The sequence below is a fragment of the Nyctibius grandis genome, chromosome 5 (genome assembly GCF_013368605.1).
Source record: "Nyctibius grandis isolate bNycGra1 chromosome 5, bNycGra1.pri, whole genome shotgun sequence".
NCBI lineage: Eukaryota > Metazoa > Chordata > Aves > Nyctibiiformes > Nyctibiidae > Nyctibius > Nyctibius grandis.
Window position 1 is genome coordinate 88,931,092 of NC_090662.1, and position 14,575 is coordinate 88,945,666.

The window sequence follows — 14,575 nt, forward strand, 5'->3', positions numbered from 1 at the left end:
CTGCTGGGTTCTGATTTCAACTTTTCAGACTTCACAAGTTGGGCCTGAACGGAGGGATTTGGCAGGAGAGGAAAGAGGAAAACTCTTCTTCCCCTTCCCACATAGAGAAATGGAGGTGAACATGAAGAGCACACTGAAAGGGATGAGCTTCCCGCATCAGGAGGAGCTGTGTGGTGCGACGTCTCCATGAAGAAGCTCTGCAGATGTCTGTGCACAGCACCAGCCCTCTCGGCTCCCGCATCCTTCTCCAAGCTCAGTATGAACAGGCAGGGTATGCCAAGCCCGCTGCTGCGTGGATATTTTGAAGAGTCAGCATCGATATCTAAGAGGATTATGAATTAAATTCTCAATACCTTGTCTAGACTGTACTGATCATTAAGGATGAAATGATTAATTTTTAAAACCAGGTTCTTTTCCTTTGGTTTTTACAACTGTTTTAAAAAATCAGCTTTTTGGCACCATGGTATGCTTTAAGCAGAAAAGCTGATAGGCGTTTAGGTACTCTGCATCTTTAGTTTCTCATGTGGAACTAGATGAATAATATGTTTTGTGAATATCTGTGACTGAATAGAGGTTTAATGTTTCTATTGCTGAGATAAATTCGTAGCATAAGCAGTATGATCAGTGCTGTGTAAAATGTTAAGTTTTTTCTGATTTGTATTTTCACGAGTAGTTGCGAGTAGCATTCTAGCATCTGGTTTAATTTTTATCAGGCATGCACAGATATCTTGTTCCTGGAAATGCAGAGCTGGGAACGGGGTAAGGAATAGACAGCGCTGACTGAAGGGTTTTGTAATCTCTGTTACTCGCTGCAGTTCTTGGTGAAGGTCTGAAACTGGGATGATCGAGCCAATAACGATGTGAAGGACAGCAAAACATTTTGAAATTGCTAGCAAACGAGTTTTCATGTAGTACATCTTAATAGGTAATCCTATGTTGTCATTATTACAGTTCCCGAGTTTATATTGTCGCTATTGTAGCAGGAGCTGAAATACTCTTTGCTATCATTTGGAGATGGAAATTTCTTTCATTTTGTTTATTTATTTAGAAATTCTATATGAAAGATCTGTTGATGTATAGGAAATGTAAAACTATGAAAATGTTTACTAGACTATATTGTTACCAATATCTTTACCTACAAGATTTCTTCTTAATGCAGCCTAGGTTATAAATGGGAGAGTTTACTGTTTGTCGAAATCCTTTCAGTAAGTGAGGTGAAACATGGCCCACTATAAGCCATGCAGAATTTCTTACTGTTCTTGACGGCATCTGGGAAGATCTGTTTAGAGGCAAAAGAGCATGGCTGCTCTGTGGTATTTATTCACATACAGTATAGTAGTATACTGTATGTAAATAAATAGCATCTGTCATGTAGAAGCAATGAGCTAAAGTTTACATTTGTTTCCAAATGTAAGTATCCAAAATAAAGTATGTTGTGGATACTTTATTACCAAATGTATTTACCTGGAGCCAATTTACTTTCACCTCCTCCATAGTCAAACACTACTGTGATAAAGTTGTACCATCTGAAATTTCATTAGGCCTTAAGAAATTTACTTTTTTGGTGGCATGATTGGTTTGGGCATGCAGAAAAGCCCCCGCAGATTGCCACTTAACTGAAACCCTCAACAGCCAGCTAAATATCAAGCTGTAGCTGTTTGCACTTGTGATGGGGTGTGTGTGTGTTTTTTAAAGAGAGACACAAAACCGTATTCATTTCCTCTATACCTGCCATCCGCTTTCTTGTATTTGTGGGCAGTATATGTTAAGTAACCAGGTAGCTGCCTTAGGAATTATCAGTTGTTTTCCTTTAAGGAGAGGAACACACACTTGTCGTAGTCACTGTTGTGCCTCTTGCTGCTGGTCTTCTCTTTGCAATTGGTCACTCAAACACATGTACCAGTCGGTACGAGAGGGCATGGGTGTCTGAATCGTACTGTGCGATTTCAAAGAGTAGCCACTTTCCTGCTGGCAGAATTTACATTTCACTCCCCAGTTACTCTCCAGTTAGGTCAAGGCAAACCCGCAATACCGGCTTTTGTGTCACTGGCCGCTCTGTTTGAAGCTGGGTGTGTGGCAAGGCATCATATTTATTACCAAGCTCCTAACATCCATGCAATTTCATCCCTGTCAGTGTCCTTTCCATGGCTTAAGAGCCCTTGCTAACACACTGTAGCTCTCATGCAGCTCATGCAACATGCACCTCATATAACACAGGGCTGCATTGATGTTTTGTCTTCTGTGGCTGAATGGCATTTCGGGCAAAGAGGAGACTGCTGTGCCACTTTCTTGGTAGACTTAATTGCTGATTAATAGGGATCTGATTCAGCTGACAGCTTACACAGTATTGATGTGTTCCTATCAAATTGTGTTGAGTAGGGTTATGTGCTCCACAGAGAGTTTCAGGAACCTGTGAACTTAGGCAGGTGCCAGTTTAGAGGGAGGTGTGGCTGGTGGCAACTAGTAATTCTAATAACAGAGGTGAAGTGCAGAAAAATATGGTCTCTGTAGCAAATAAGGAAATGCACATTCCTTCTGTGAAAAGGAAGAGTAAAGTTCAGGATACTGGCAGGGCGTTGATACACCTGTACAGTTTTATAACACTGAACTGCAAGCACCAGTAGAAGGTTTCAGTTTTTAAAGAGGAATGGTATTGTTCTTCTGTTTTGTTTCCATGCTGATCCTTCTGCAGGCTGAGGAAGGGACTTTCTCTGTCTGAAATTCTTAGTGGAGGTCAATGTTGTGGTCAACCATGGAGCATTGGCTGTTAATAGATGCAAAATATTAAAGCAAATGGATCAAACGTGTGAGTCATTATGGTTGTGTATTGCAAAGATGGGCTCACTTTTTCTTATTTCTTGTCCCATTGCTTTTTCTCATTTAAATAAAGCTGTTGGCTTTTCCTTCTTGTGTAAATGATTTTTTCTTATAGCTCTGATAAATATTTTCTGTATGCTTTAAAAAAAATATTTTTTCTACAGCTGCTAAATTGTTTCTCATGCTTCTTACTCTTGTTTGGAGAAGAAAAGGTCCAAAGAAATTAAAATCAGAACTCTTTCTACTTATTTATTATTGTTACTTGTCTTCTTAAAAACAAAACAAAGTGGGGAAAAAAGCCTTGCTACCATGTGACCATTTAGAAAAACAGTGTCTCATTTTAGACTAGTTCATTGCTTAATGGATTGTATTTGAGAAAAAAGTATTTAGAAAAATCTTCCTCTGTGATGTAGTTGAAGGTGGTTAGAGTGACACTGCTCATCTTCACTCATACCATGTTGTTTTTTCCCATCACTTCAACACTTTCAGTTAAACATACTTTAAAAATTCATTATTGATATGGAAAATACAAGTCAAGCAGCTGTAAGCCACAGTTGCCTTTCCCTGCTCCCTTCCCCCAGTTAGTTCCTCCTTTCTGTACTTCTCAGTGCTCCATCTGCATGTGTATGTGTGTGTGAGAGGGAATCACTTTCTCTGCTCTGTCTTCACTGGGCTTATTTCCATTCTTGCTATCAAAGAAACTCTCATTATTGAACCAGCAAAACCTTTCAGGTGCTGTTTATAACTTATTTTAGAGATTAGGTTTGCTCCTGTAGGTGATAGTAAGTGGGAGGAGTTCCTGAAATCTGTGGCTATTCTCATGCTCCGGCTTTGGTTTGAAGAGCTGCTCTCTGCTCTGGGCTTTTCTTCAAAATTATGCAGGTGAGCTCAGTACTTCCCAAGTGTTTTTAACCAGCCCTTTGGTCTGCTGGCTTGGTACCTAAGACCTGTGTATTGAATTATATCATGCTCCTGATACTCACAAAAATCTCTATAGAAAATTCCTTTGACAAATTTGGTAGGGATTTAATAGGTGCAGTTAAAATGTTATGGGATTCTGGTATAATACTTGTTAGTGATCTTATGTGCTCAATTTTCAATATTAACAGTGTTCCAAAATATATGCATTAAGATTTTTCAAAGCAGACTAGAAAACGTAGTTCTGCAAGCAGTATTCATTTCACTAGGAATTCTTGCTGTTCTCTGTTCTTCTTTGAAAATTTAGATTTTTTTTTTTCCTTTATTCTTTCAAGTTGCATGCTTAAAAAATGGCAATAAGTAAGCCTTTTAAAAGTCCTTATTGTTTGTGGTATCACAGCATAATAAAATTGACATTGGTCATAGGGGCTTTGAAAAGACTGCAATAATTGTCTAGATGTTTACCTTGTAAAGCTATGTTCTTTGCTTTGAAATAGACAACAATTTAGTGTTTTGTTGATACTAAATTCATGATTCCTTCAGTTAAACTACTGTGAGTAGCCATACCTTGATTCTCTTCTTCCCTTTTGCAATGGTATTCACTGTTGTAAAATTATAATGCAATGGATAGATGTTGTACAGAAACAAGGTAACCATTTACTTGATAAATAAAGAAATTCTTTGTTAACTCCCTTGGAAAACTCAATGAGGAACTTCATAAAATACCTAACTCATAAAGAAGATGACACCTTTTTGCCAATATGCAGAGTTATTTGTCATTTACAGAAGAGGTGAAGCAGTATCTTGAATGTCAGTACTGCCTGACTGTGTCTTAAAATATTTTTTTTTTGAGGTGGAGCTTTGGAATAATGTATTATTAACTATGAAAGAATGTGTTATTTGCAGTTTGAGGATTTTAATGATTTCAATTGTCAAAGTACGTAACAAACGGTGCATGGTGTACAACATGGACCAACAGTCTAATGTTTATCATTTGACCTTTTATAGCTTATTAGCAGTGAAGCATCTTGTAGAAGATTACTTCTGTGAGAATTTAAAGCATATCACCTTTGTAGGCCTTGGGAATTTGATTCCTCTGAGATGTTGAAAATATGATTATCCCAGCAATCCTAGGCTTCACTTGAAGTTATTTGCCTGACACCAAACTACAAGGTTTACACACTTTTTATTTTGTTGATAAAATAGTGTCCAGCTCAGGCTGATCTTAGCTGTGAGTACACAATCTTAATCCTAAGGATTTCCTTTCTAAGGGTTAGGATTTTGTCCCAAAAGGGATGAAGCATGTTGCTTCTGACAACTTTCAGCATTATAGTAAAGTCTTAGAGGCAATGTGTAGGCTTGCAAGCAGATGCTGCAGTAGAAGACTTGTTTTGAGTTTTGTATTGAAGGAAAGAACTTGGCTTAAATCTGATCTGGATTTTTGTTTTTATGGTGGCTATATCATTTGTAATCAAACTGGAGTTTTTAAATAGTGAATCACTTGTTTTGAGTGCTGTGCTAAAATAAAATAATATTTCTGTACTAAATTTCACCTGGAATTGTCATAACCATTGAGAGAGCAGCTTCAACACCAGCGTGTGGTGAGAGCAGGCAGGAACATTCCTGGTTTTAGAGGCTGGGAAAATGAGTGATTGAGATATGAATTAGCGAGGGTCCACAGTGAATCCAGTTGAGGGGGAGAATGAGACATATCTTTCTTGAGAAATTATTTTCTTTACACAAGATAACCTGTTGTAGGGCTGATGTCCCAAGTGGGACTGGGACATCTCCAGGGTGGCACTGAGTAGTAGTGTTGCCTCTGGCGTAGGAGAAGTCCTGAAGTGATGCCTGCGCTTTTGAGCTGTGCCCATGGCATGTGTGACACTTGCTCTTGTCACAGGAGCAGCTTCTGTTTCAGCTCAGAGCAAATCAAGTATCAGTGGTATGGAGCGGAGAGTAGGAACATGCAAGGCCTTTTCTCTGAGGGCTTTTCTTTTAGCTTAACAGATTATTCAACTGTTTTCCCATTGACTTAGTGCTGTCACTGGTTTCAGCTGTAACCTTTAAATAGGACTTAAGTCTGTCAATAGATACTGAAGATAGCTGTGAATTTGGGAGGAGGGAAGGGGAGCTCTTTTTAAGAGGTGGTGTGGAGCCATGGGCCATGGCCCTACTGGGACTGGGGAAGGAGGGAGGTGAGATGATGCACCCCTCAGAAAGGAGTGTAACGTTGGTTTGGATGAGTGAGGGACTGTGTCAGGCCCTGTCCCTCATGCAGTGCCCGCTGATCCCTGCAGTGGCTCTCTGTGTGCAGCTGTCATTTCCCTCTCATTAATGTCTGTGGGTGTTATTGCACTCGTTGCAGAATGCAAATCATACATAAGGAGTTGGGAGATAAAGCGTGAGATAGAACTTTTCCTGTAGATAAAGGAAGGGGGAAAAATATACCCCAAATGCCCCCCGCCTCCCCAGAACAAGGAGTGCAGGAGGGGTGCGTGGGGGCACAGTTGTCATGTGCCTGATATGGGGTCCAGTCTCTCAACCCAAGACCCCGAGTAGTTTTCACTCTTCCCTTCTGTTTCAGTGGATATTGATAAATAGTTGGGACCAATGCAGATAATGCCTAGGAAGCTGCATGCAGATAATGCCTAGGAAGCTGCATGTTGCTTTTCATTTTGCTGTGTCTGTGACAGTGACAAAGATGACTTTGAGATCAAGAATTTCTTGGCAGCTTAATTAAAGGTTCTGTTGACTTTTACCTCAACTAACTTTTGCCCATCCCTACAGCAGTACTCAGAAAACACCCTTTGCCAGCCGCTATCTGCGTGTATAATTTGAGCTGAACCCACCTCATTTCTCTCGCGCTCTTACTTTAAACCATATAACACCGATGATGCAGAGAGTTTTGCACCTACCCAGGCTTCCTAAATCTCCCGCAGAGGCCGGCTTGGCAGCCAGCCGGGGTAGTCAGCTCCTTGTGCCTGACACCCTCCCGTCGGGGCATGGGCGGCGGTGAGAGGGGGCAGCCTGCCACTGCCTGGGCTCAGCTGATTGTTTCTGCCTGGCACCTTGCCTGTTCACGGCTCTTAACAGCGTCATTTGGGAAGAAGATCAAGGACTTAAAAGTAGGAAGAAAATAGCTGCCCATCCCATAGAGACAAGGAAGGGGCTCCTGGTCCCAGAGCAGGAAATACATTTCAGTGGATCCAGGTACGTTTGTTCTTAATTTACCATTTGTTGCTCGTGTTTCTACAGTAAGCTTTGCTCCCCCCCTCCCCAAGTGGAAATGGTTGAATTAAAAAGTACTTATACATTCTTGAGCAATGTGAAAGGTCTAAGTCCAAGGTAACTTATGACACCTCGTCAGCCTATATTTTGCTGTATTCCAATAATAGAAACCCCTCCCAGAATGTATGAAACACTTTGTACCCTGATCTTGTGAACTGGAGAGACAGGGTTATGTGCTGGTTCACCTCTCTGTAATCATGCTGTCCTTGACACAGTCATTTTCATGATGAGAAAGTTGAAAATCGTGGTAGCTTTGGTTTTGTTTTGTTTTTTAAATTCTCCTGCTGAACTTAACTTTGAGGACTGTTCTGTGTACTATATCCTTTACTGTTTGCACTGGAGGAAACATGGGTGTTAATTTGATAAAACTACCAACCACTGCTTTCTTCTCACACAACTAAATTGCCGAAGAAGACAGCAAAAAAGATTGCCTCAGGATGGGAGAAAATCATACTCGAGTTTTGCGAAGCGGTAGGTTAGGTTCAGTAGCTGTATGATTGGGCAGTCCGGAGATTGGGGTTTTGAGAGTCCCTTTGTGCTCTGTGCTTATTGTCGCAGGGCAGTGACTCACAGATGTAAATGTCGGGCCGCACCTATATTGTCGCCAGTTTTGGTCCTGCTGGGGATAAGAAGAGGAGCAAGTTGGGTCCGAGTGCCAGGCTGTTTGCTTGGAAAGGGCGGCTGTATGGAGGTGGGACAGAGGGGTGCTCCCAAGTACCTGCTCCCCTTTTTCTGGGAGGGTAAGGTGGCACATGGGGCAGGAACTGCTCACCATCCAGAATCAACCCCTGAGAAATTAGTGGAGCCACACTGAACTGAACTGCAGTATTATTCCACTGTTTTGACATTAGCCCTTTTAATTGCACTAGATTTTTTTTTTTAATTTTTTTTTTTTCCTAAGCACAATATCCTGCCTTTTGACCAGTTTGGCTTCTCAGTTCATTTTATCCTTCAGATGTCAGTGCGCTGTTGGATATTCGTGTTTGACCTTTAGAATTAGTCATCTAATTAAGGAGTGGGTTGACCACATAGTTTGTGTTTGATCAAATTTCTAAGAAATAACTTTGTGAATACTAATGATGCTAAATACAGACTGCTTGAAGTCCTAGTGCTTGCAGAAGCAGCTGCAACTTTTTTGCCCTCCTGTGTTCAGCCAGCCCCAGGTGTGCATGCTGTGATTCAGTGTAAGTGGCTTTTTGCTCAAACTGCTTGTGCTCAAAACCTGGTTCAAGCTACACAGGAAAGACTTGAAAAAAACCCATTTGTTTCATAGTCTACTTATCATGATGTGTTGTTTTTTAGTAGTTGATGTGACATTTAAGAAAAATATTGCTATGGAATGATGTGTCTTCAGGAGATCCTGTATTGGCATTTGGAGAACATTTTAAAAGTTTGAATTAAAAACCCAGTGATGTTGAAGCTTGAGGTTTTAATAGAAGAAGTGAAGTTGGTATTAAAAGGAAATGTTTTGAAGATACAAATTGTGCTTTCCACTTCAGGTTAAATCCTACTGTAGCTTATTATAACCTTATTTTTTTCTTAAAATTTATAAGTAGACTTGAATGTCCTCCAAAATTTTTTGGGAAAAAACTGTGCTTATTCACCTTACTTTGATATTGGTACTTTTGGTTTATTTTGCACAGTTCAGTATGTTTAATATTGAAGTTTTAGTATTTTACCTTACAATATTTATGTTAGAGTTTAAAAGAGTATTAATATTTTAACATATCGGTAAATGTATTAAATTGCAAACAACCCTACATCTTTTTGAGAGGATTTTTAGAAATTTTCTATGTATTTTTAAAATGCCCTGAATCTGTAAGAGCAATGTGCTGTGCATATTGAGTCATGCTAAAGGAGCAGCTCCCCTGTGTCTGAGTGCCTTTTAACATGAATTCAGAGTACTAGTTGTGCATAGGCTACAGCAGCTTGGTGAGTGCTGATGACTACTTCAGATGCAACACTGATGGCTGTCCTACTTTTGAATTTATTCTATCCCTCAATTTCCTTCTCCACAGCACCCAGCCTCCCAGCCTCCTCCTTTCCTGAAAAAGACAGTGTCGACTCCTCTATATTTTTAAAATATTGTATGTTTTCCTTTAGTGCAAAGGAGGAATACTACTTAGAGTTCATCAGACTTAACTGAAATAGTTACTTTTTTATGGCAGTGTTTTTAATTATTTTACTTTAGAAAGAGAACTTCAGCTTATTTTAGTGTGTGTATTTGTTTACTGTGCACAGTTGGAGCTCTTACAGAGCTTCCAAAGGCAAGTAGTGAATGTGAGCTAAGGGGATGCTTTCAAGTAGCTAAATAGTAATTGGGGACCTGAATACATGGAAAAACTACACTCTTTTCTCTTTTTCTTTTCTTTTCTTTTTTTTTCTCTTTCTGAAAGCTGATTTTTTTTCCTTCTTGTTACCATGCTTTGTGTTCTGGAATTTATATTGGTGTGTGGCATTGAAGAAAGCTTGCTTCAAACTCATGAAGTTTGAATTTCTTTCAATAAATGATTAAAGAGAGTGAAACAGAAAAAGCTAGATTTAGAATTTGATCTCTTTTTATTTTATTTTTCTTTTTTGCAATTACAAAACACTGAGAAAGAAAGGCTTTGGATAATAGCAACTGTGAGTCTGAAAGAGAGATTAATATGCTCCTGAAGATGTTTTGGAGTGGGTATACAGTAGGGATGCCAGTCCATATTTTGCTTCCTCATTATAAGCATTTTTGTTTCAAACCTGTTTTGCTTATAAGGATTACAAAAGCACTCCTAGAACCAAAATGCACAAGGCACTAGGATTCACCAGAATAAGTGTCAGTGTTTAGAGATTCACCAAGAACAAACCAGGTACCGTTTTAGCATCTTAATGTGTCTTTATAGTTATCTAGCTTCTGTCACTACTAGTTAAGTGCTTGTTTTAATAGAAGGGCTGTAATTGGCATTTGTTTACTTTTATTCCAAAGTATCTCATTGTACTATGGTTTCTGATTTATTTTTATTTAAATATGACACATTTTAACTTTACAATACACAGTAAATACACAAATTACTTTGCAGTATCATGCATGGATTTTGTAGAGATTTGTTGGTTTAACAGCCACCTGAAACTGGGTGATGATGGTACATTTAAGCTGGTGCTGCCATGCATCTGCTCCTGCTTAGTCCTTAATAATTCTGCTCTGTCAGAGGTATTAGTGGTTTCATGCCATCAGCAGTCTCTGCCCTCCTGAGTTTTTTAGGTGACTTACATGCATCTAAAGCCATGTAGTTAGTAACTCACAACGTATATTTCAGTATTTATACTGAAATAGAGGAGGGATGAGTAAGGGATGTGAAGCAGTGAACCAGGGCTCTGCCTCCTGGCTGGCGCCAGGTCATACTCTTTCCTTCGGTCCTCATAAACCTCACCTTTGCTGTCCTTCGGTTTGTCAGTTTTACTCATAATTTAAGGAGAGTGAAGCTAGTGGAAACCATGGGAGTATAAGTGCAGGACTACAGGCAAAATGAAGGGCACTGAGAAAGTCTGATTTGTAGCAGCCTCTCTAGGAGTGGGATTGACTAAAGACTCTTATGAATACGGCTTCAACCTTGATGGGTGTTTTGTTTTATTTTTTTTAAATATATATCAATGTACTGGTTTTCCCATGACCTGTTCTCTTCTCAGGAAAAACAGGGTATGCAAATTAAGTTATGATGAAAAAGGCAGGGAGGAACAAAACTAAAGCACCCTTTCTCCTTGGAGAGCTTCCTTTTTTTTTAACCTCCCATCTCTTTTTTTTTTTTTCTTCTGTGCTTGTAAAAAGAAACAGAAGATCTGTCTTCAGAAGGGGAGACCTTCTTTCAGCACTGTATCAAAGTGCAGGGGGCTGTTAATCATTTACGCATTTTGAGTTGGAAGAAAAAAAATCAGTAAGGTTATTCACTTCTGTGATGAGTCAAGGGGATAACTCTTAGTACTGTGAGTGGGTATTTTGTTCTGCTTTTATCCAAATCAGAAGGGAGGGAAAAGTATTATAAGTTGGTGACAGCTTTAATGCACAGATGTGAATACTTTAGTAACCATCATGTCATATAAATCCCAGACACCTGTCCAAACATCAGAATTAGCCTAGAAAAAATATTGTTATTTATTTTCCTACCTGAGTTGTTAGTGTCTACTAAAATCTGTTTACAGCTGAGCTTAAGTGTATTTTAGTTCTGATTGTACTAACAAATGCTTGAAAAATCCAGGACTATTGCACTGCTTATGAATTAGGACACATAGTTTTGTAACTTTTCAAACAGAAATGTAAAATGAGAACATGGTAGAGATCAGTGGACGTGTTAAATGGGGAAACTGCCTGTCTAGAACTGAAGCTCTTTGAGAATCTGTTTGCAGTGATGTGGGGTGGGGCGGTCCATATACATTCAGCGATCACTTCTCCAAACCAGTCGCTTTTGAGAAAAGGAATTCAATGTCAAAGCTTTTTACTGGAAAGTTTTCCTGTTTTGAGATGCTTACATGAAACATGAAAGTGCATGTTTGTTTTCCAGGGGGACAGAGGAAGCTTTAGCTTTGATGCCCATTAGCAGCAGCTCTTGCGCAGTTCGTACATGAGCCGTGTAGTCTGTATGTCCGTCCTCTCCCTGTCCCTCTCAGGGGTGCTGTGCCTGCTCAGGAGGAGGCATTTGAGAGACTGCTCCCTGCAGTGACTCCTGGGTGAGGATGGATTAGTGGAACTTCAGGGAAGAAAAAAGTGTTTTCAGCAACTTCTTTTTTTTCTCTACTTCTCTTGGAAAGGATAGGAAAGTACCCAGATTCTTACTGAATTACAGGGTTGAGTAGCAAAGGCCAGAGGTTCTGAAGTGTTTTAACAAACACAGAGCCCCATAAAGATTTATGTGCAGTCATTTCAGAAAGCAAAAATCGACTGAGGATTGGAAATGCAGGTGGCAGAACAACTTTTTGAGAGGTGGAATTGGGGCGATTCTTACTGCATGTGTAACACATTCCTTCATCACCTCATTCTCCATTGCAAGTGAGCAGTTCTAGAAGGGGAGAAAAAGGTGACAACAGAGGGAGCTGCTAGGGGAGGTGGCACAGAAGACGTTGGCCAGGAGATAGAACAGGGTATGGAAACAGAAGTGCTGATGTCCTTAATGTTTGTTAATGTGCTATCTCAGCTGTGTGCTAGGTTTATATGGTGGTTAGGGTTTTTTGATCTGTGTTTTTTATGTAAGCTATTCTGTAGCGAAGGTTTGACACAGTGATGCGCTTGCACTCTGGTAAGCGCCTGCTCTGTAAGAATCCGTCTTCTGAAGCGTGTCGTGTTTGATTGCAGAGTTGAAGGTAGATGCCTTCCAAAGAGGGTTCTTGGTCACATTTACCAAAACAGTATGTGTAGCTATGGGCTAAGATATCTAGCCTGCACAAGCAAAAACATAGCAACATTGGTGTAGTGATGCCCAGGCATTACTGCTTTTAGGACTGGACCGAAAATCTCAATGCATTGCTGTGTGGATGGACAAGCTCTTGTGAGAGATCTTTAATGTATTTCTTCATTGTACTGTATGAACGTGATTCAGACTGAGGCTGTGCACTAACACAAAAGCTAATTGTAGAGTAGGTTGGTTTAGCAGGTAGAGAAATGCCAGCACTTATCAGGTGATAGTCGTCAAGCCCAAACAAGGAAGCAAGTCATGAATTTAAGGGAACATCTGCTGATACAGTCTGAAAGTTTGCCTTGCTCTTCCACTTGAGTCATAAGAACTGTCAAAAAATACTTCTTGGTGATTCCTTGTGAAACAAAAGAGCCATGTGGTACTACTAGACTGTCGGATATAAAAAGACATTTTCCCGTAACCAGCCTGACACTTGCCTGCTGACTGACAGCACGTGCTTGTGAGGTCGCCTGTGAGAGAAAGTATAGTATGGAGAGAAATCATCTGCCTCCTGGGGTGAAGGATGTGCTGCACTTTGTGATTTAGGAGGTGTAAAAGAAACCAGATGCAAAATGTTTCAGAAAGGTGGAATGTGGCAGCCCAGACTAACGAGGCGCCAGTCCGTGTGAGGCCTTGGAGGACTGGGGATAATCCCAAACATGCCCTGGGAGGAATAGATAGAAGTGGTTATCCCACGCTTTGAAATAGTGGAATAGTGATACATTTGCTTCCATGGCAATTTCTCATCAAATTATCCATTTATTTTTAACCAAATATCATCATACAAATATCATGAAAATAAGTTGCTATAACTGTTTCTGATGTGCAAATGTTTGGAGCATATACGTATATGAGCGTATGTTGCACAGGTGGTAACTCTACATATTAACAGAGAGGTGTTTAAAAATAGAATTTATCCTGTACCAAAACGGTGCATCCCAGGCCTGTGATTGCATCAAGATGCATTGCAAGCCTGAGACACTACTAACTACTCCTGTTAGTACCCTGCCTGGGATTCATCCTCATATCGCACATCTCTGAGCAGCTCAAACACCTGCCTTTATTATCAGGGTGAAGCATGTAGCAATAGTAAAAAATAAGGGCAGGAAGGTGAACCTGTGAGAGAAGTGTTGCCTTGGCTCACAGAGGAGCACTGTCAGGATTCAGTCCTGGACCAGAGACAGCTCTTCTGAGTCCCAGGGCGCAATGACTGCGGAGCTACTGATAGTTGTGCTGGTGTTCACTCGATAAGTACCCAGCCCTTTATGCCAGGTTAATTTGAACAGCATTTAATCCTTGAAGAAGCTTTACATAACTAAAAGGCTTGGCTGCTTGAGTCATAAAAAGCCACAAATTACGGATGTCATGGTTTAAAGCTGGGCCGGCTATTAAACCTGTGGCAGATGCTCTCTGTTACCTGTCCCGCCCGCCCCCCCCCCCCCCCCCCCTTCCCCCCCAAAAGGGAAAGGGAAAAGGGAGAGAAAGTGCAGTTACTTAGAGGAGACTTAGCTGGAAGTAAAAATCACTGAAAGGAAAATTGGCCTGGTTTAGGCCAAACCAGGACAACGGAGAAGTTGATTTAGTTTATGTGTCACAGAAGTGTCTGACCTAAAGATGCAACAAAAAAGAGAGCAAGTTCCTCTAACCTTCTTTGGCACCATTTAAAGACTCTTTCAATGTAAGGAAAATATTTTGTTGATGTCAGCCATCCTCTGAAATGTGGAAGGAATGGAAAGCTGTGTCTGTCAGTAACAACATGCATCTTTTAGTGCTTCTGTTTCTGTTCTCTGCCTTAAGTTTTTGATTTGTTCTTTGGTGGCATGAAATGAAATTGATCTGACATACCAGAAGCACGTACATCGTTACTGACACAAATTGAGTGTTTTTAATAAAACTTTTTTAGAAGATATATCACCTACTAATTCAGTCTTTGTGTCTGTTCATGAAGATGAACAATGAAGTTTATTGAAGTCTTTACTACTACTTCACTGAGACTTTTATTATTTTTTTGAAAGGAAACTGATATTAAAAAAAAAAATCTAATATGGCAGACCTTCTTAGCTTAAAGGGTAAAATACTACTTGGATTCTTTATAAGAAATTTCAGGCTTGATATAATTGTTTTTCAGTGGA

General features: G+C 40.1%; 1 protein-coding gene across 7 annotated transcripts in view; it reads left to right on the top strand.

Moving 5' to 3' along the window:
• EPS8 (EGFR pathway substrate 8, signaling adaptor) overlaps positions 1-14,575 on the top strand; it is a 155,414-nt gene that overhangs the window by 59,593 nt on the left and 81,246 nt on the right. The window contains exon 1 of one of the 7 annotated variants that reach the window (XM_068400710.1): positions 6,855-6,945. The exons of the other annotated variants lie outside the window; for them this stretch is intronic. The gene's annotated coding sequence lies outside the window, so the exon portion shown is untranslated. Of the gene's footprint in view, positions 1-6,854; positions 6,946-14,575 lie in introns of those variants that run through there. 7 annotated transcript variants of the gene reach the window in all.